This window comes from Osmia lignaria, chromosome 2, assembly GCF_051020975.1.
Source record: "Osmia lignaria lignaria isolate PbOS001 chromosome 2, iyOsmLign1, whole genome shotgun sequence".
Lineage (NCBI taxonomy): Eukaryota > Metazoa > Arthropoda > Insecta > Hymenoptera > Megachilidae > Osmia > Osmia lignaria.
In genome coordinates, this window is record NC_135033.1 from 1,114,475 (window position 1) to 1,141,025 (window position 26,551).

A 26,551-nucleotide genomic window follows, 5' to 3' on the forward strand; every position below is an offset into this window, starting at 1 on the left:
AATGTACATTGACCTGTGGGTAGCAATCAGTATATTACATTATATCTATTGTAGATATGGTAATAATGACATTGGTACTAAATGTAGGTACATTGATCTGCTGGAATGTATTACTATATGACATTATATCTAATGTAGATATAGTACTAATGATATTGTTATTAAATGTACATTGATCTGTTGGAATGTATTTGCATATGACATTACATATCGAATGTGGATATAGTACCAATGATATTGTTATTAAATGTACATTGACCTGTGGGAATGAATCAGTATATTACGTTATATCAAAAGTACATATAGCACTAATGATATTGTTATTATATGTACATTGATCTGTGGGATCGAATCAGTATATTACGTTATATCTAGTGTAGATATGGTAACAATCACATTGGTACTAAATGTAGGTACATAGATCTGTTGGAATGTATCACTATACGACATTATGTCTAATGTGGATATAGTAATAATGATATTGTTATTAAATGTACATTCATCTGTGGGAATGAACCAGTATATTACATTATATCGAATGTAGATATAGTGCTAATGATATTGTTACTAAATGTACATTGACCTGTGGGTAGCAATCAGTATATTACATTATATCTATTGTAGATATGGTAATAATGACATTGGTACTAAATGTAGGTACATTGATCTGCTGGAATGTATTACTATATGACATTATATCTAATGTAGATATAGTAATAACGATATTGTTATTAAATGTACATTGATCTGTGGGAATGAGTCAGTATATTACATTATATCGAATGTAGATATAGTACTAATGATATTGTTATTAAATGTACATTGATCTGTTGGAATGTATCTGCATATGATATTACATATCGAATGTGGATATAGTACCAATGATATTGTTATTAAATGTACATTGATCTGCGGGAAGGAATCAGTATATTACATTATATCTAATGTAAATATGGTAATAATGATATTGTCATTAAATGCACATTGATCTGTGGGAATGAATCTGTATATGACATTATACCTAATGTAGATATAGTAATAATGATATTGTTATTAAATGTACATTGATCTGTGGGAATGAATCTGTATATGACATTATATCTAATGTAGATATAGTAATAATGATATTGTTATTAAATGTTCATTGATCTGTGGGAATGAATCAGTATATTACGTTATATCAAATGTACATATGGTACTAATGATTTTGTTGTTAATTGTACATTACATATCTAATGTAGATATATTGCTAATGATATTGTTATTAAATGTACATTGATCTGTGGGTAGCAATCAGTATATTATATTATATCCCATGTAGATATCGTAATAATGACATTGGTATTAAATGTAGGTACATTGATCTGTTGGAATGTATCTGCATATGACATTACATATCGAATGTAGATATAGTACTAATGATATTGTTGTTAAATGTACATTGATCTGTGGGTAGTAATCAGTATATTACATTATATCTAATGTAGATATGGTGATAATGATATTGTTATTAAATGTACATTACATATCGAATGTAGATACAGTACTACTGATATTGTTACTAAATGTACATTGATCTGTGGGTAGTAATCAGTATATTGCAATATATCTAATGTAGATATGGTAATAATGATATTGATACGAAATGTACATTACATATCTAATGTAGATATAGTACTAATGATATTGTTATTATGTGTTCATAGATCTGTGGGAATGAATCAGTATATCACATTATATGGAATGTACAAATAGTGCTCATGATATTGTTATTAAATGTACATTGATCTGTGGGATCGAATCAGTATATTACGTTATATCTAGTGTAGATATGGTAACAATCACATTGGTACTAAATGTAGGTACATAGATCTGTTGGAATGTATCACTATACGACATTATGTCTAATGTAGATATAGTAATAATGATATTGTTATTAAATGTACATTGATCTGTGGGAATGAGTCAGTATATTACATTATATCGAATGCAGATATAGTACTAATGATATTGTTATTAAATGTACATTGATCTGTTGGAATGTATCTGCATATAACATTACATATCGAATGTGGATATAGTACCAATGATATTGTTATTAAATGTACATTGATCTGTGGGAAGGAATCAGTATATTACATTATATCTAATGTAGATATGGTAATAATGATATTGTCATTAAATGTACATTGATCTGTGGGAATGAATCTGTATATTTCATTATATCGAATGTAGATGTGGTGCTAATGATATTGTTATTATATGTACATTGATCTGTGGGATCGAATCAGTATATTACGTTATATCTAGTGTAGATATGGTAACAATCACATTGGTACTAAATGTAGGTACATTGATCTGTTGGAATGTATCTGCATATGACATTACATATCGAATGTAGATATAGTGCTAATGATATTGTTGTTAAATGTACATTGATCTGTGGGTAGTAATCAGTATATTACATTATATCTAATGTAGATATGGTGATAATGATATTGTTATTAAATGTACATTACATACCGAATGTAGATAGAGTACTACTGATATTGTTATTAAATGTACATTGATCTGTGGGTAGTAATCAGTATATTGCAATATATCTAATGTAGATATGGTAATAATGATTTTGTTGTTAAATGTACATTACATATCTAATGTAAATATAGTAATAATGATATTGTTATTAAATGCACATTGATCTGTGGGAATGAATCAGTATATTACATTGTCTCTAATGTAGATATGGTAATAATGATATTGATACGAAATGTACATTACATATCTAATGTAGATATAGTACTAATGATATTGTTATTATATGTTCATAGATCTGTGGGAATGAATCAGTATATCACATTATATGGAGTGTACAAATAGTGCTAATGATATTGTTATTAAATGTACATTGATCTGTGGGTAGCAATCAGTATATGACATTATATCTAATGTAGATATAGTAATAATGATATTGTTAATAATGTACATTGATCTGTTGGAATGAATCTATAAATTACATTGTATCGAATGTAGATATAGTGCTAATGATAATGTTATTAAATTTACATTGATCTGTGGGTAGCAATCAGTATATTACATTATGTCCCATGCAGATATAGTAACAAGATATTGTTATTAAATGTACATTGATCTGTGGGAATGAATCAGTATATTACGTTATATCAAATGTACATATAGCACTAGTGATATTGTTATTATATGTACATTGATCTGTGGGATCGAATCAGTATATTACGTTATATCTAGTGTAGATATGGTAACAATCACATTGGTACTATATGTAGGTACGTAGATCTGTTGGAATGTATCACTATACGACATTATGTCTAATGTAGATATAGTAATAATGATATTGTTATTAAATGTACATTGATCTGTGGGAATGAGTCAGTATATTACATTATGTCGAATGTAGATATAGTACTAATGATATTGTCATTAAATGTACATTGATCTGTTGGAATGTATCTGCATATGACATTACATATCGAATGTGGATAATGTACCAATGATATTGTTATTAAATGTACATTGACCTGTGGGAATGAATCAGTATATTACGTTATATCAAAAGTACATATAGCACTAATGATATTGTTATTATATGTACATTGATCTGTGGGATCGAATCAGTATATTACGTTATATCTAGTGTAGATATGGTAACAATCACATTGGTACTAAATGTAGGTACATAGATCTGTTGGAATGTATCACTATACGACATTATGTCTAATGTGGATATAGTAATAATGATATTGTTATTAAATGTACATTCATCTGTGGGAATGAATCAGTATATTACATTATATCGAATGTAGATATAGTGCTAATGATATTGTTACTAAATGTACATTGACCTGTGGGTAGCAATCAGTATATTACATTATATCTATTGTAGATATGGTAATAATGACATTGGTACTAAATGTAGGTACATTGATCTGCTGGAATGTATTACTATATGACATTATATCTAATGTAGATATAGTAATAACGATATTGTTATTAAATGTACCTTGATCTGTGCGAATCAGTCAGTATATTACATTATATCGAATGTAGATATAGTACTAATGATATTGTTATTACATGTACATTGATCTGTTGGAATGTATCTGCATATGACATTACATATCGAATGTGGATCTAGTACCAATGATATTGTTATTAAATGTACATTGATCTGCGGGAAGGAATCAGTATATTACATTATATCTAATGTAGATACGGTAATAATGATATTGTCATTAAATGTACATTGATCTGTGGGAATGAATCTGTATATGGCATTACACCTAATGTAGATATGGTAATAATGATATTGTTATTGAATGTACACTACATATCTAATGTAGATATAGTACCAATGATATTGTTATTACATGTACCTTGATCTGTGGGAATGAATCAGTATATTACATTATATGGAACGTTGATATGGTAATAATGATTTTGTTGTTAAATGTACATTACATATCTAATGTAAATATAGTAATAATGATATTGTTAATAATGTACATTGATCTGTTGGAATGACTCTATAAATTACATTGTATCGAATGTAGATATGGTGCTAATGATAATGTTATTAAATTTACATTGATCTGTGGGTAGCAATCAGTATATTACATTATGTCCCATGCAGATATAGTAACAAGATATTGTTATTAAATGTACATTGATCTGTGGGAATGAATCAGTATATTACGTTATATCAAATGTACATATAGCACTAGTGATATTGTTATTATATGTACATTGATCTGTGGGATCGAATCAGTATATTACGTTATATCTAGTGTAGATATGGTAACAATCACATTGGTACTATATGTAGGTACGTAGATCTGTTGGAATGTATCACTATACGACATTATGTCTAATGTAGATATAGTAATAATGATATTGTTATTAAATGTACATTGATCTGTGGGAATGAGTCAGTATATTACATTATGTCGAATGTAGATATAGTACTAATGATATTGTTATTAAATGTACATTGATCTGTTGGAATGTATCTGCATATGACATTACATATCGAATGTGGATATAGTACCAATGATATTGTTACTAAATGTACATTGATCTGCGGGAAGGAATCAGTATATTACATTATATCTAATGTAGATATGGTAATAATGATATTGTCATTAAATGTACATTGATCTGTGGGAATGAATCTGTATATTTCATTATATCGAATGTAGATATAGTGGTAATGATATTGTTACTAAATGTACATTGACCTGTGGGTAGCAATCAGTATATTACATTATATCTATTGTAGATATGGTAATAATGACATTGGTACTAAATGTAGGTACATTGATCTGCTGGAATGTATTACTATATGACATTATATCTAATGTAGATATAGTACTAATGATATTGTTATTAAATGTACATTGATCTGTTGGAATGTATTTGCATATGACATTACATATCGAATGTGGATATAGTACCAATGATATTGTTATTAAATGTACATTGACCTGTGGGAATGAATCAGTATATTACGTTATATCAAAAGTACATATAGCACTAATGATATTGTTATTATATGTACATTGATCTGTAGGATCGAATCAGTATATTACGTTATATCTAGTGTAGATATGGTAACAATCACATTGGTACTAAATGTAGGTACATAGATCTGTTGGAATGTATCACTATACGACATTATGTCTAATGTGGATATAGTAATAATGATATTGTTATTAAATGTACATTCATCTGTGGGAATGAATCAGTATATTACATTATATCGAAAGTAGATATAGTGCTAATGATATTGTTACTAAATGTACATTGACCTGTGGGTAGCAATCAGTATATTACATTATATCTATTGTAGATATGGTAATAATGACATTGGTACTAAATGTAGGTACATTGATCTGCTGGAATGTATTACTATATGACATTATATCTAATGTAGATATAGTAATAACGATATTGTTATTAAATGTACCTTGATCTGTGCGAATCAGTCAGTATATTACATTATATCGAATGTGGATATAGTACTAATGATATTGTTATTACATGTACATTGATCTGTTGGAATGTATCTGCATATGACATTACATATCGAATGTGGATCTAGTACCAATGATATTGTTATTAAATGTACATTGATCTGCGGGAAGGAATCAGTATATTACATTATATCTAATGTAGATACGGTAATAATGATATTGTCATTAAATGTACATTGATCTGTGGGAATGAATCTGTATATGGCATTACACCTAATCTAGATATGGTAATAATGATATTGTTATTGAATGTACACTACATATCTAATGTAGATATAGTACCAATGATATTGTTATTACATGTACCTTGATCTGTGGGAATGAATCAGTATATTACATTATATGGAACGTTGATATGGTAATAATGATTTTGTTGTTAAATGTACATTACATATCGAATGTAAATATAGTAATAATGATATTGTTATTAAATGCACATTGATCTGTGGGAATGAATCAGTATATTACATTGGCTCTAATGTAGATATGGTAATAATGATATTGATACGAAATGTACATTACATATCTAATGTAGATATAGTACTAATGATATTGTTATTATATGTACATAGATCTGTGGGTAGCAATCAGTATATGACATTATATCTAACGTAGATATAGTAATAATGATATTGTTAATAATGTACATTGATCTGTGGGAATGAATCTATAAATTATATTGTATCGAATGTAGATATAGTGCTAATGATATTGTTATTAAATGTACATTGATCTGTGGGATCGAATCAGTATATTACGTTATATCTAGTGTAGATATGGTAACAATCACATTGGTACTAAATGTAGGTACATAGATCTGTTGGAATGTATCACTATACGACATTATGTCTAATGTAGATATAGTAATAATGATATTGTTATTATATGTACATTCATCTGTGGGAATGAATCAGTATATTACATTATATCGAATGTAGATATAGTGCTAATGATATTGTTACTAAATGTACATTGACCTGTGGGTAGCAATCAGTATATTACATTATATCTATTGTAGATATGGTAATAATGACATTGGTACTAACTGTAGGTACATTGATCTGCTGGAATGTATTACTATATGACATTATATCTAACGTAGATATAGTAATAACGATATTGTTATTAAATGTACATTGATCTGTGGGAATGAGTCAGTATATTACATCATATCGAATGTAGATATAGTACTAATGATATTGTTATTAAATGTACATTGATCTGTTGGAATGTATCTGCATATGATATTACATATCGAATGTGGATATAGTACCAATGATATTGTTATTAAATGTACATTGATCTGCGGGAAGGAATCAGTATATTACATTATATCTAATGTAAATATGGTAATAATGATATTGTCATTAAATGCACATTGATCTGTGGGAATGAATCTGTATATGACATTATACCTAATGTAGATATGGTAATAATGATATTGTTATTAAATGTACATTGATCTGTGGGAATGAATCTGTATATGACATTATATCTAATGTAGATATAGTAATAATGATATTGTTATTAAATGTTCATTGATCTGTGGGAATGAATCAGTATATTACGTTATATCAAATGTACATATGGTACTAATGATTTTGTTGTTAATTGTACATTACATATCTAATGTAGATATATTGCTAATGATATTGTTATTAAATGTACATTGATCTGTGGGTAGCAATCAGTATATTATATTATATCCCATGTAGATATCGTAATAATGACATTGGTATTAAATGTAGGTACATATCGAATGTAGATACAGTACTACTGATATTGCTATTAAATGTACATTGATCTGTGGGTAGTAACCAGTATATTGCAATATATCTAATGTAGATATGGTAATAATGATATTGATACGAAATGTACATTACATATCTAATGTAGATATAGTACTAATGATATTGTTATTATATGTTCATAAATCTGTGGGAATGAATCAGTATATCACATTATATGGAATGTACAAATAGTGCTCATAATATTGTTATTAAATGTACATTGATCTGTGGGTAGCAATCAGTATATGACATTATATCTAATGTAGATATAGTAATAATGATATTGTTAATAATGTACATTGATCTGTTGGAATGAATCTATAAATTACATTGTATCGAATGTAGATATAGTGCTAATGATATTGTTATTAAATGTACATTGATCTGTGGGTAGCAATCAGTATATTACAATATATCCCATGTAGATATAGTAACAAGATATTGTTATTAAATGTACATTGATCTGTGGGAATGAATCAGTATATTATGTTATATCAAATGCACATATAGCACTGATGATATTGTTATTATATGTACATTGATCTGTGGGATCGAATCAGTATATTACGTTATATCTAGTGTATATATGGTAACAGTCACATTGGTACTAAATGTAGGTACAAAGATCTGTTGGAATGTATCACTATACGACATTATGTCTAATGTAGATATAGTAATAATGATATTGTTATTAAATGTACATTGATCTGTGGGAATGAGTCAGTATATTACATTATATCGAATGCAGATATAGTACTAATGATATTGTTATTAAATGTACATTGATCTGTTGGAATGTATCTGCATATGACATTACATATCGAATGTGGATATAGTACCAATGATATTGTTATTAAATGTACATTGATCTGTGGGAAGGAATAGGTATATTACATTATATCTAATGTAGATATGGTAATAATGATATTGTCATTAAATGTACATTGATCTGTGGGAATGAATCTGTATATTTCATTATATCGAATGTAGATGTGGTGCTAATGATATTGTTATTATATGTACATTGATCTGTGGGATCGGATCAGTATATTACGTTATATCTAGTGTAGATATGGTAACAATCACATTGGTACTAAATGTAGGTACATTGATCTGTTGGAATGTATCTGCATATGACATTACATATCGAATGTAGATACAGTACTACTGATATTGTTATTAAATGTACATTGATCTGTGGGTAGTAATCAGTATATTGCAATATATCTAATGTAGATATGGTAATAATGATTTTGTTGTTAAATGTACATTACATATCTAATGTAAATATAGTAATAATGATATTGTTTTTAAATGCACATTGATCTGTGGGAATGAGTCAGTATATTACATTATATCGAATGTAGATATAGTACTAATGATATTGTCATTAAATGTACATTGATCTGTTGGAATGTATCTGCATATGACATTACATATCGAATGTGGATAATGTACCAATGATATTGTTATTAAATGTACATTGACCTGTGGGAATGAATCAGTATATTACGTTATATCAAAAGTACATATAGCACTAATGATATTGTTATTATATGTACATTGATCTGTGGGATCGAATCAGTATATTACGTTATATCTAGTGTAGATATGGTAACAATCACATTGGTACTAAATGTAGGTACATAGATCTGTTGGAATGTATCACTATACGACATTATGTCTAATGTGGATATAGTAATAATGATATTGTTATTAAATGTACATTCATCTGTGGGAATGAATCAGTATATTACATTATATCGAATGTAGATATAGTGCTAATGATATTGTTACTAAATGTACATTGACCTGTGGGTAGCAATCAGTATATTACATTATATCTATTGTAGATATGGTAATAATGACATTGGTACTAAATGTAGGTACATTGATCTGCTGGAATGTATTACTATATGACATTATATCTAATGTAGATATAGTAATAACGATATTGTTATTAAATGTACCTTGATCTGTGCGAATCAGTCAGTATATTACATTATATCGAATGTAGATATAGTACTAATGATATTGTTATTACATGTACATTGATCTGTTGGAATGTATCTGCATATGACATTACATATCGAATGTGGATCTAGTACCAATGATATTGTTATTAAATGTACATTGATCTGCGGGAAGGAATCAGTATATTACATTATATCTAATGTAGATACGGTAATAATGATATTGTCATTAAATGTACATTGATCTGTGGGAATGAATCTGTATATGGCATTACACCTAATGTAGATATGGTAATAATGATATTGTTATTGAATGTACACTACATATCTAATGTAGATATAGTACCAATGATATTGTTATTACATGTACCTTGATCTGTGGGAATGAATCAGTATATTACATTATATGGAACGTTGATATGGTAATAATGATTTTGTTGTTAAATGTACATTACATATCTAATGTAAATATAGTAATAATGATATTGTTATTAAATGCACATTGATCTGTGGGAATGAATCAGTATATTACATTGTCTCTAATGTAGATATGGTAATAATGATATTGATACGAAATGTACATTACATATCTAATGTAGATATAGTACTAATGATATTGTTATTATATGTACATAGATCTGTGGGTAGCAATCAGTATATGACATTATATCTAACGTAGATATAGTAATAATGATATTGTCAATAATGTACATTGATCTGTGGGAATGAATCTATAAATTATATTGTATCGAATGTAGATATAGTGCTAATGATATTGTTATTAAATGTACATTGATCTGTGGGATCGAATCAGTATATTACGTTATATCTAGTGTAGATATGGTAACAATCACATTGGTACTAAATGTAGGTACATAGATCTGTTGGAATGTATCACTATACGACATTATGTCTAATGTAGATATAGTAATAATGATATTGTTATTAAATGTACATTGATCTGTGGGAATGAGTCAGTATATTACATTATATCGAATGCAGATATAGTACTAATGATATTGTTATTAAATGTACATTGATCTGTTGGAATGTATCTGCATATGACATTACATATCGAATGTGGATATAGTACCAATGATATTGTTATTAAATGTACATTGATCTGTGGGATCGAATCAGTATATTACGTTATATCTAGTGTAGATATGGTAACAATCACATTGGTACTAAATGTAGGTACAAAGATCTGTTGGAATGTATCACTATACGACATTATGTCTAATGTAGATATAGTAATAATGATATTGTTATTAAATGTACATTGATCTGTGGGAATGAGTCAGTATATTACATTATATCGAATGCAGATATAGTACTAATGATATTGTTATTAAATGTACATTGATCTGTTGGAATGTATCTGCATATGACATTACATATCGAATGTGGATATAGTACCAATGATATTGTTATTAAATGTACATTGATCTGTGGGAAGGAATAGGTATATTACATTATATCTAATGTAGATATGGTAATAATGATATTGTCATTAAATGTACATTGATCTGTGGGAATGAATCTGTATATTTCATTATATCGAATGTAGATGTGGTGCTAATGATATTGTTATTATATGTACATTGATCTGTGGGATCGGATCAGTATATTACGTTATATCTAGTGTAGATATGGTAACAATCACATTGGTACTAAATGTAGGTACATTGATCTGTTGGAATGTATCTGCATATGACATTACATATCGAATGTAGATACAGTACTACTGATATTGTTATTAAATGTACATTGATCTGCGGGAAGGAATCAGTATATTACATTATATCTAATGTAGATATGGTAATAATGATATTGTCATTAAATGTACATTGATCTGTGGGAATGAATCTGTATATTTCATTATATCGAATGTAGATATAGTGGTAATGATATTGTTACTAAATGTACATTGACCTGTGGGTAGCAATCAGTATATTACATTATATCTATTGTATATATGGTAATAATGACATTGGTACTAAATGTAGGTACATTGATCTGCTGGAATGTATTACTATATGACATTATATCTAATGTAGATATAGTACTAATGATATTGTTATTAAATGTACATTGATCTGTTGGAATGTATTTGCATATGACATTACATATCGAATGTGGATATAGTACCAATGATATTGTTATTAAATGTACAATGACCTGTGGGAATGAATCAGTATATTACGTTGTATCAAAAGTACATATAGCACTAATGATATTGTTTTTATATGTACATTGATCTGTGGGATCGAATCAGTATATTACGTTATATCTAGTGTAGATATGGTAACAATCACATTGGTACTAAATGTAGGTACATAGATCTGTTGGAATGTATCACTATACGACATTATGTCTAATGTAGATATAGTAATAATGATATTGTTATTATATGTACATTCATCTGTGGGAATGAACCAGTATATTACATTATATCGAATGTAGATATAGTGCTAATGATATTGTTACTAAATGTACATTGACCTGTGGGTAGCAATCAGTATATTACATTATATCTATTGTAGATATGGTAATAATGACATTGGTACTAACTGTAGGTACATTGATCTGCTGGAATGTATTACTATATGACATTATATCTAATGTAGATATAGTAATAACGATATTGTTATTAAATGTACATTGATCTGTTGGAATGTATCTGCATATGATATTACATATCGAATGTGGATATAGTACCAATGATATTGTTATTAAATGTACATTGATCTGCGGGAAGGAATCAGTATATTACATTATATCTAATGTAAATATGGTAATAATGATATTGTCATTAAATGCACATTGATCTGTGGGAATGAATCTGTATATGACATTATACCTAATGTAGATATGGTAATAATGATATTGTTATTAAATGTACATTGATCTGTGGGAATGAATCAGTATATTACGTTATATCAAATGTACATATGGTACTAATGATTTTGTTGTTAATTGTACATTACATATCTAATGTAGATATATTGCTAATGATATTGTTATTAAATGTACATTGATCTGTGGGTAGCAATCAGTATATTATATTATATCCCATGTAGATATCGTAATAATGACATTGGTATTAAATGTAGGTACATATCGAATGTAGATACAGTACTACTGATATTGCTATTAAATGTACATTGATCTGTGGGCAGTAACCAGTATATTGCAATATATCTAATGTAGATATGGTAACAATGATATTGATACGAAATGTACATTACATATCTAATGTAGATATAGTACTAATGATATTGTTATTATATGTTCATAAATCTGTGGGAATGAATCAGTATATCACATTATATGAAATGTACAAATAGTGCTCATAATATTGTTATTAAATGTACATTGATCTGTGGGTAGCAATCAGTATATGACATTATATCTAATGTAGATATAGTAATAATGATATTGTTAATAATGTACATTGATCTGTTGGAATGAATCTATAAATTACATTGTATCGAATGTAGATATAGTGCTAATGATATTGTTATTAAATGTACATTGATCTGTGGGTAGCAATCAGTATATTACAATATATCCCATGTAGATATAGTAACAAGATATTGTTATTAAATGTACATTGATCTGTGGGAATGAATCAGTATATTATGTTATATCAAATGCACATATAGCACTAATGATATTGTTATTATATGTACATTGATCTGTGGGATCGAATCAGTATACTACGTTATATCTAGTGTATATATGGTAACAGTCACATTGGTACTAAATGTAGGTACAAAGATCTGTTGGAATGTATCACTATACGACATTATGTCTAATGTAGATATAGTAATAATGATATTGTTATTAAATGTACATTGATCTGTGGGAATGAGTCAGTATATTACATTATATCGAATGCAGATATAGTACTAATGATATTGTTATTAAATGTACATTGATCTGTTGGAATGTATCTGCATATGACATTACATATCGAATGTGGATATAGTACCAATGATATTGTTATTAAATGTACATTGATCTGTGGGAAGGAATAGGTATATTACATTATATCTAATGTAGATATGGTAATAATGATATTGTCATTAAATGTACATTGATCTGTGGGAATGAATCTGTATATTTCATTATATCGAATGTAGATGTGGTGCTAATGATATTGTTATTATATGTACATTGATCTGTGGGATCGGATCAGTATATTACGTTATATCTAGTGTAGATATGGTAACAATCACATTGGTACTAAATGTAGGTACATTGATCTGTTGGAATGTATCTGCATATGACATTACATATCGAATGTAGATACAGTACTACTGATATTGTTATTAAATGTACATTGATCTGTGGGTAGTAATCAGTATATTGCAATATATCTAATGTAGATATGGTAATAATGATTTTGTTGTTAAATGTACATTACATATCTAATGTAAATATAGTAATAATGATATTGTTTTTAAATGCACATTGATCTGTGGGAATGAATCAGTATATTACATTGTCTCTAATGTAGATATGGTAATAATGATATTGATACGAAATGTACATTACATATCTAATGTAGATATAGTACTAATGATATTGTTATTATATGTTCATAGATCTGTGGGAATGAATCAGTATATCACATTATATGGAGTGTACAAATAGTGCTAATGATATTGTTATTAAATGTACATTGATCTGTGGGTAGCAATCAGTATATGACATTATATCTAATGTAGATATAGTAATAGTGATATTGTTAATAATGTACATTGATCTGTTGGAATGAATCTATAAATTACATTGTATCGAATGTAGATATAGTGCTAATGATAATGTTATTAAATGTACATTGATCTGTGGGTAGCAATCAGTATATTACATTATGTCCCATGCAGATATAGTAACAAGATATTGTTATTAAATGTACATTGATCTGTGGGAATGAATCAGTATATTACGTTATATCAAATGTACATATAGCACTAGTGATATTGTTATTATATGTACATTGATCTGTGGGAATGAGTCAGTATATTACATTATATCGAATGTAGATATAGTACTAATGATATTGTCATTAAATGTACATTGATCTGTTGGAATGTATCTGCATATGACATTACATATCGAATGTGGATATAGTACCAATGATATTGTTATTAAATGTACATTGATCTGCGGGAAGGAATCAGTATATTACATTATATCTAATGTAGATATGGTAATAATGATATTGTCATTAAATGTACATTGATCTGTGGGAATGAATCTGTATATTTCATTATATCGAATGTAGATATAGTGGTAATGATATTGTTACTAAATGTACATTGACCTGTGGGTAGCAATCAGTATATTACATTATATCTATTGTATATATGGTAATAATGACATTGGTACTAAATGTAGGTACATTGATCTGCTGGAATGTATTACTATATGACATTATATCTAATGTAGATATAGTAATAACGATATTGTTATTAAATGTACCTTGATCTGTGCGAATCAGTCAGTATATTACATTATATCGAATGTAGATATAGTACTAATGATATTGTTATTACATGTACATTGATCTGTTGGAATGTATCTGCATATGACATTACATATCGAATGTGGATCTAGTACCAATGATATTGTTATTAAATGTACATTGATCTGCGGGAAGGAATCAGTATATTACATTATATCTAATGTAGATACGGTAATAATGATATTGTCATTAAATGTACATTGATCTGTGGGAATGAATCTGTATATGGCATTACACCTAATGTAGATATGGTAATAATGATATTGTTATTGAATGTACACTACATATCTAATGTAGATATAGTACCAATGATATTGTTATTACATGTACCTTGATCTGTGGGAATGAATCAGTATATTACATTATATGGAACGTTGATATGGTAATAATGATTTTGTTGTTAAATGTACATTACATATCTAATGTAAATATAGTAATAATGATATTGTTATTAAATGCACATTGATCTGTGGGAATGAATCAGTATATTACATTGTCTCTAATGTAGATATGGTAATAATGATATTGATACGAAATGTACATTACATATCTAATGTAGATATAGTACTAATGATATTGTTATTATATGTACATAGATCTGTGGGTAGCAATCAGTATATGACATTATATCTAACGTAGATATAGTAATAATGATATTGTCAATAATGTACATTGATCTGTGGGAATGAATCTATAAATTATATTGTATCGAATGTGGATATAGTACCAATGATATTGTTATTAAATGTACATTGATCTGTGGGATCGAATCAGTATATTACGTTATATCTAGTGTAGATATGGTAACAATCACATTGGTACTAAATGTAGGTACAAAGATCTGTTGGAATGTATCACTATACGACATTATGTCTAATGTAGATATAGTAATAATGATATTGTTATTAAATGTACATTGATCTGTGGGAATGAGTCAGTATATTACATTATATCGAATGCAGATATAGTACTAATGATATTGTTATTAAATGTACATTGATCTGTTGGAATGTATCTGCATATGACATTACATATCGAATGTGGATATAGTACCAATGATATTGTTATTGAATGTACATTGATCTGTGGGAAGGAATAGGTATATTACATTATATCTAATGTAGATATGGTAATAATGATATTGTCATTAAATGTACATTGATCTGTGGGAATGAATCTGTATATTTCATTATATCGAATGTAGATGTGGTGCTAATGATATTGTTATTATATGTACATTGATCTGTGGGATCGGATCAGTATATTACGTTATATCTAGTGTAGATATGGTAACAATCACATTGGTACTAAATGTAGGTACATTGATCTGTTGGAATGTATCTGCATATGACATTACATATCGAATGTAGATACAGTACTACTGATATTGTTATTAAATGTACATTGATCTGCGGGAAGGAATCAGTATATTACATTATATCTAATGTAGATATGGTAATAATGATATTGTCATTAAATGTACATTGATCTGTGGGAATGAATCTGTATATTTCATTATATCGAATGTAGATATAGTGGTACTGATATTGTTACTAAATGTACATTGACCTGTGGGTAGCAATCAGTATATTACATTATATCTATTGTATATATGGTAATAATGACATTGGTACTAAATGTAGGTACATTGATCTGCTGGAATGTATTACTATATGACATTATATCTAATGTAGATATAGTACTAATGATATTGTTATTAAATGTACATTGATCTGTTGGAATGTATTTGCATATGACATTACATATCGAATGTGGATATAGTACCAATGATATTGTTATTAAATGTACAATGACCTGTGGGAATGAATCAGTATATTACGTTATATCAAAAGTACATATAGCACTAATGATATTGTTTTTATATGTACATTGATCTGTGGGATCGAATCAGTATATTACGTTATATCTAGTGTAGATATGGTAACAATCACATTGGTACTAAATGTAGGTACATAGATCTGTTGGAATGTATCACTATACGACATTATGTCTAATGTAGATATAGTAATAATGATATTGTTATTATATGTACATTCATCTGTGGGAATGAACCAGTATATTACATTATATCGAATGTAGATATAGTGCTAATGATATTGTTACTAAATGTACATTGACCTGTGGGTAGCAATCAGTATATTACATTATATCTATTGTAGATATGGTAATAATGACATTGGTACTAACTGTAGGTACATTGATCTGCTGGAATGTATTACTATATGACATTATATCTAATGTAGATATAGTAATAACGATATTGTTATTAAATGTACATTGATCTGTTGGAATGTATCTGCATATGATATTACATATCGAATGTGGATATAGTACCAATGATATTGTTATTAAATGTACATTGATCTGCGGGAAGGAATCAGTATATTACATTATATCTAATGTAAATATGGTAATAATGATATTGTCATTAAATGCACATTGATCTGTGGGAATGAATCTGTATATGACATTATACCTAATGTAGATATGGTAATAATGATATTGTTATTAAATGTACATTGATCTGTGGGAATGAATCTGTATATGACATTATATCTAATGTAGATATAGTAATAATGATATTGTTATTAAATGTTCATTGATCTGTGGGAATGAATCAGTATATTACGTTATATCAAATGTACATATGGTACTAATGATTTTGTTGTTAATTGTACATTACATATCTAATGTAGATATATTGCTAATGATATTGTTATTAAATGTACATTGATCTGTGGGTAGCAATCAGTATATTATATTATATCCCATGTAGATATCGTAATAATGACATTGGTATTAAATGTAGGTACATATCGAATGTAGATACAGTACTACTGATATTGCTATTAAATGTACATTGATCTGTGGGCAGTAACCAGTATATTGCAATATATCTAATGTAGATATGGTAATAATGATATTGATACGAAATGTACATTACATATCTAATGTAGATATAGTACTAATGATATTGTTATTATATGTTCATAAATCTGTGGGAATGAATCAGTATATCACATTATATGAAATGTACAAATAGTGCTCATAATATTGTTATTAAATGTACATTGATCTGTGGGTAGCAATCAGTATATGACATTATATCTAATGTAGATATAGTAATAATGATATTGTTAATAATGTACATTGATCTGTTGGAATGAATCTATAAATTACATTGTATCGAATGTAGATATAGTGCTAATGATATTGTTATTAAATGTACATTGATCTGTGGGTAGCAATCAGTATATTACAATATATCCCATGTAGATATAGTAACAAGATATTGTTATTAAATGTACATTGATCTGTGGGAATGAATCAGTATATTATGTTATATCAAATGCACATATAGCACTAATGATATTGTTATTATATGTACATTGATCTGTGGGATCGAATCAGTATATTACGTTATATCTAGTGTATATATGGTAACAGTCACATTGGTACTAAATGTAGGTACAAAGATCTGTTGGAATGTATCACTATACGACATTATGTCTAATGTAGATATAGTAATAATGATATTGTTATTAAATGTACATTGATCTGTGGGAATGAGTCAGTATATTACATTATATCGAATGCAGATATAGTACTAATGATATTGTTATTAAATGTACATTGATCTGTTGGAATGTATCTGCATATGACATTACATATCGAATGTGGATATAGTACCAATGATATTGTTATTAAATGTACATTGATCTGTGGGAAGCAATAGGTATATTACATTATATCTAATGTAGATATGGTACTAATGATATTGTCATTAAATGTACATTGATCTGTGGGAATGAATCTGTATATTTCATTATATCGAATGTAGATGTGGTGCTAATGATATTGTTATTATATGTACATTGATCTGTGGGATCGGATCAGTATATTACGTTATATCTAGTGTAGATATGGTAACAATCACATTGGTACTAAATGTAGGTACATTGATCTGTTGGAATGTATCTGCATATGACATTACATATCGAATGTAGATACAGTACTACTGATATTGTTATTAAATGTACATTGATCTGTGGGTAGTAATCAGTGTATTGCAATATATCTAATGTAGATATGGTAATAATGATTTTGTTGTTAAATGTACATTACATATCTAATGTAAATATAGTAATAATGATATTGTTTTTAAATGCACATTGATCTGTGGGAATGAATCAGTATATTACATTGTCTCTAATGTAGATATGGTAATAATGATATTGATACGAAATGTACATTACATATCTAATGTAGATATAGTACTAATGATATTGTTATTATATGTTCATAGATCTGTGGGAATGAATCAGTATATCAAATTATATGGAGTGTACAAATAGTGCTAATGATATTGTTATTAAATGTACATTGATCTGTGGGTAGCAATCAGTATATGACATTATATCTAATGTAGATATAGTAATAGTGATATTGTTAATAATGTACATTGATCTGTTGGAATGAATCTATAAATTACATTGTATCGAATGTAGATATAGTGCTAATGATAATGTTATTAAATGTACATTGATCTGTGGGTAGCAATCAGTATATTACATTATGTCCCATGCAGATATAGTAACAAGATATTGTTATTAAATGTACATTGATCTGTGGGAATGAATCAGTATATTACGTTATATCAAATGTACATATAGCACTAGTGATATTGTTATTATATGTACATTGATCTGTGGGATCGAATCAGTATATTACGTTATATCTAGTGTAGATATGGTAACAATCACATTGGTACTATATGTAGGTACGTAGATCTGTTGGAATGTATCACTATACGACATTATGTCTAATGTAGATATAGTAATAATGATATTGTTATTAAATGTACATTGATCTGTGGGAATGAGTCAGTATATTACATTATATCGAATGTAGATATAGTACTAATGATATTGTCATTAAATGTACATTGATCTGTTGGAATGTATCTGCATATGACATTACATATCGAATGTGGATATAGTACCAATGATATTGTTATTAAATGTACATTGATCTGCGGGAAGGAATCAGTATATTACATTATATCTAATGTAGATATGGTAATAGTGATATTGTCATTAAATGTACATTGATCTGTGGGAATGAATCTGTATATTTCATTATATCGAATGTAGATATAGTGGTAATGATATTGTTACTAAATGTACATTGACCTGTGGGTAGCAATCAGTATATTACATTATATCTATTGTATATATGGTAATAATGACATTGGTACTAAATGTAGGTACATTGATCTGCTGGAATGTATTACTATATGACATTATATCTAATGTAGATATAGTACTAATGATATTGTTATTAAATGTACATTGATGTGTTGGAATGTATTTGCATATGACATTACATATCGAATGTGGATATAGTACCAATGATATTGTTATTAAATGTACATTGACCTGTGGGAATGAATCAGTATATTACGTTATATCAAAAGTACATATAGCACTAATGATATTGTTATTATATGTACATTGATCTGTGGGATCGAATCAGTATATTACGTTATATCTAGTGTAGATATGGTAACAATCACATTGGTACTAAATGTAGGTACATAGATCTGTTGGAATGTATCACTATACGACATTATGTCTAATGTGGATATAGTAATAATGATATTGTTATTAAATGTACATTCATCTGTGGGAATGAATCAGTATATTACATTATATCGAATGTAGATATAGTGCTAATGATATTGTTACTAAATGTACATTGACCTGTGGGTAGCAATCAGTATATTACATTATATCTATTGTAGATATGGTAATAATGACATTGGTACTAAATGTAGGTACATTGATCTGCTGGAATGTATTACTATATGACATTATATCTAATGTAGATATAGTAATAACGATATTGTTATTAAATGTACCTTGATCTGTGCGAATCAGTCAGTATATTACATTATATCGAATGTAGATATAGTACTAATGATATTGTTATTACATGTACATTGATCTGTTGGAATGTATCTGCATATGACATTACATATCGAATGTGGATCTAGTACCAATGATATTGTTATTAAATGTACATTGATCTGCGGGAAGGAATCAGTATATTACATTATATCTAATGTAGATACGGTAATAATGATATTGTCATTAAATGTACATTGATCTGTGGGAATGAATCTGTATATGGCATTACACCTAATGTAGATATGGTAATAATGATATTGTTATTGAATGTACACTACATATCTAATGTAGATATAGTACCAATGATATTGTTATTACATGTACCTTGATCTGTGGGAATGAATCAGTATATTACATTATATGGAACGTTGATATGGTAATAATGATTTTGTTGTTAAATGTACATTACATATCTAATGTAAATATAGTAATAATGATATTGTTATTAAATGCACATTGATCTGTGGGAATGAATCAGTATATTACATTGTCTCTAATGTAGATATGGTAATAATGATATTGATACGAAATGTACATTACATATCTAATGTAGATATAGTACTAATGATATTGTTATTATATGTACATAGATCTGTGGGTAGCAATCAGTATATGACATTATATCTAACGTAGATATAGTAATAATGATATTGTCAATAATGTACATTGATCTGTGGGAATGAATCTATAAATTATATTGTATCGAATGTAGATATAGTGCTAATGATATTGTTATTAAATGTACATTGATCTGTGGGATCGAATCAGTATATTACGTTATATCTAGTGTAGATATGGTAACAATCACATTGGTACTAAATGTAGGTACATAGATCTGTTGGAATGTATCACTATACGACATTATGTCTAATGTAGATATAGTAATAATGATATTGTTATTAAATGTACATTGATCTGTGGGAATGAGTCAGTATATTACATTATATCGAATGCAGATATAGTACTAATGATATTGTTATTAAATGTACATTGATCTGTTGGAATGTATCTGCATATGACATTACATATCGAATGTGGATATAGTACCAATGATATTGTTATTAAATGTACATTGATCTGTGGGATCGAATCAGTATATTACGTTATATCTAGTGTAGATATGGTAACAATCACATTGGTACTAAATGTAGGTACAAAGATCTGTTGGAATGTATCACTATACGACATTATGTCTAATGTAGATATAGTAATAATGATATTGTTATTAAATGTACATTGATCTGTGGGAATGAGTCAGTATATTACATTATATCGAATGCAGATATAGTACTAATGATATTGTTATTAAATGTACATTGATCTGTTGGAATGTATCTGCATATGACATTACATATCGAATGTGGATATAGTACCAATGATATTGTTATTAAATGTACATTGATCTGTGGGAAGGAATAGGTATATTACATTATATCTAATGTAGATATGGTAATAATGATATTGTCATTAAATGTACATTGATCTGTGGGAATGAATCTGTATATTTCATTATATCGAATGTAGATGTGGTGCTAATGATATTGTTATTATATGTACATTGATCTGTGGGATCGGATCAGTATATTACGTTATATCTAGTGTGGATATGGTAACAATCACATTGGTACTAAATGTAGGTACATTGATCTGTTGGAATGTATCTGCATATGACATTACATATCGAATGTAGATACAGTACTACTGATATTGTTATTAAATGTACATTGATCTGCGGGAAGGAATCAGTATATTACATTATATCTAATGTAGATATGGTAATAATGATATTGTCATTAAATGTACATTGATCTGTGGGAATGAATCTGTATATTTCATTATATCGAATGTAGATATAGTGGTAATGATATTGTTACTAAATGTACATTGACCTGTGGGTAGCAATAGTATATTACATTATATCTATTGTATATATGGTAATAATGACATTGGTACTAAATGTAGGTACATTGATCTGCTGGAATGTATTACTATACGACATTATGTCTAATGTGGATATAGTAATAATGATATTGTTATTAAATGTACATTGATCTGCGGGAAGGAATCAGTATATTACATTATATCTAATGTAGATATGGTAATAGTGATATTGTCATTAAATGTACATTGATCTGTGGGAATGAATCTGTATATTTCATTATATCGAATGTAGATATAGTGGTAATGATATTGTTACTAAATGTACATTGACCTGTGGGTAGCAATCAGTATATTACATTATATCTATTGTATATATGGTAATAATGACATTGGTACTAAATGTAGGTACATTGATCTGCTGGAATGTATTACTATATGACATTATATCTAATGTAGATATAGTACTAATGATATTGTTATTAAATGTACATTGATGTGTTGGAATGTATTTGCATATGACATTACATATCGAATGTGGATATAGTACCAATGATATTGTTATTAAATGTACATTGACCTGTGGGAATGAATCAGTATATTACGTTATATCAAAAGTACATATAGCACTAATGATATTGTTATTATATGTACATTGATCTGTGGGATCGAATCAGTATATTACGTTATATCTAGTGTAGATATGGTAACAATCACATTGGTACTAAATGTAGGTACATAGATCTGTTGGAATGTATCACTATACGACATTATGTCTAATGTGGATATAGTAATAATGATATTGTTATTAAATGTACATTCATCTGTGGGAATGAATCAGTATATTACATTATATCGAATGTAGATATAGTGCTAATGATATTGTTACTAAATGTACATTGACCTGTGGGTAGCAATCAGTATATTACATTATATCTATTGTAGATATGGTAATAATGACATTGGTACTAAATGTAGGTACATTGATCTGCTGGAATGTATTACTATATGACATTATATCTAATGTAGATATAGTAATAACGATATTGTTATTAAATGTACCTTGATCTGTGCGAATCAGTCAGTATATTACATTATATCGAATGTAGATATAGTACTAATGATATTGTTATTACATGTACATTGATCTGTTGGAATGTATCTGCATATGACATTACATATCGAATGTGGATCTAGTACCAATGATATTGTTATTAAATGTACATTGATCTGCGGGAAGGAATCAGTATATTACATTATATCTAATGTAGATACGGTAATAATGATATTGTCATTAAATGTACATTGATCTGTGGGAATGAATCTGTATATGGCATTACACCTAATGTAGATATGGTAATAATGATATTGTTATTGAATGTACACTACATATCTAATGTAGATATAGTACCAATGATATTGTTATTACATGTACCTTGATCTGTGGGAATGAATCAGTATATTACATTATATGGAACGTTGATATGGTAATAATGATTTTGTTGTTAAATGTACATTACATATCTAATGTAAATATAGTAATAATGATATTGTTATTAAATGCACATTGATCTGTGGGAATGAATCAGTATATTACATTGTCTCTAATGTAGATATGGTAATAATGATATTGATACGAAATGTACATTACATATCTAATGTAGATATAGTACTAATGATATTGTTATTATATGTACATAGATCTGTGGGTAGCAATCAGTATATGACATTATATCTAACGTAGATATAGTAATAATGATATTGTCAATAATGTACATTGATCTGTGGGAATGAATCTATAAATTATATTGTATCGAATGTGGATATAGTACCAATGATATTGTTATTAAATGTACATTGATCTGTGGGATCGAATCAGTATATTACGTTATATCTAGTGTAGATATGGTAACAATCACATTGGTACTAAATGTAGGTACAAAGATCTGTTGGAATGTATCACTATACGACATTATGTCTAATGTAGATATAGTAATAATGATATTGTTATTAAATGTACATTGATCTGTGGGAATGAGTCAGTATATTACATTATATCGAATGCAGATATAGTACTAATGATATTGTTATTAAATGTACATTGATCTGTTGGAATGTATCTGCATATGACATTACATATCGAATGTGGATATAGTACCAATGATATTGTTATTGAATGTACATTGATCTGTGGGAAGGAATAGGTATATTACATTATATCTAATGTAGATATGGTAATAATGATATTGTCATTAAATGTACATTGATCTGTGGGAATGAATCTGTATATTTCATTATATCGAATGTAGATGTGGTGCTAATGATATTGTTATTATATGTACATTGATCTGTGGGATCGGATCAGTATATTACGTTATATCTAGTGTAGATATGGTAACAATCACATTGGTACTAAATGTAGGTACATTGATCTGTTGGAATGTATCTGCATATGACATTACATATCGAATGTAGATACAGTACTACTGATATTGTTATTAAATGTACATTGATCTGCGGGAAGGAATCAGTATATTACATTATATCTAATGTAGATATGGTAATAATGATATTGTCATTAAATGTACATTGATCTGTGGGAATGAATCTGTATATTTCATTATATCGAATGTAGATATAGTGGTACTGATATTGTTACTAAATGTACATTGACCTGTGGGTAGCAATCAGTATATTACATTATATCTATTGTATATATGGTAATAATGACATTGGTACTAAATGTAGGTACATTGATCTGCTGGAATGTATTACTATATGACATTATATCTAATGTAGATATAGTACTAATGATATTGTTATTAAATGTACATTGATCTGTTGGAATGTATTTGCATATGACATTACATATCGAATGTGGATATAGTACCAATGATATTGTTATTAAATGTACAATGACCTGTGGGAATGAATCAGTATATTACGTTATATCAAAAGTACATATAGCACTAATGATATTGTTTTTATATGTACATTGATCTGTGGGATCGAATCAGTATATTACGTTATATCTAGTGTAGATATGGTAACAATCACATTGGTACTAAATGTAGGTACATAGATCTGTTGGAATGTATCACTATACGACATTATGTCTAATGTAGATATAGTAATAATGATATTGTTATTATATGTACATTCATCTGTGGGAATGAACCAGTATATTACATTATATCGAATGTAGATATAGTGCTAATGATATTGTTACTAAATGTACATTGACCTGTGGGTAGCAATCAGTATATTACATTATATCTATTGTAGATATGGTAATAATGACATTGGTACTAACTGT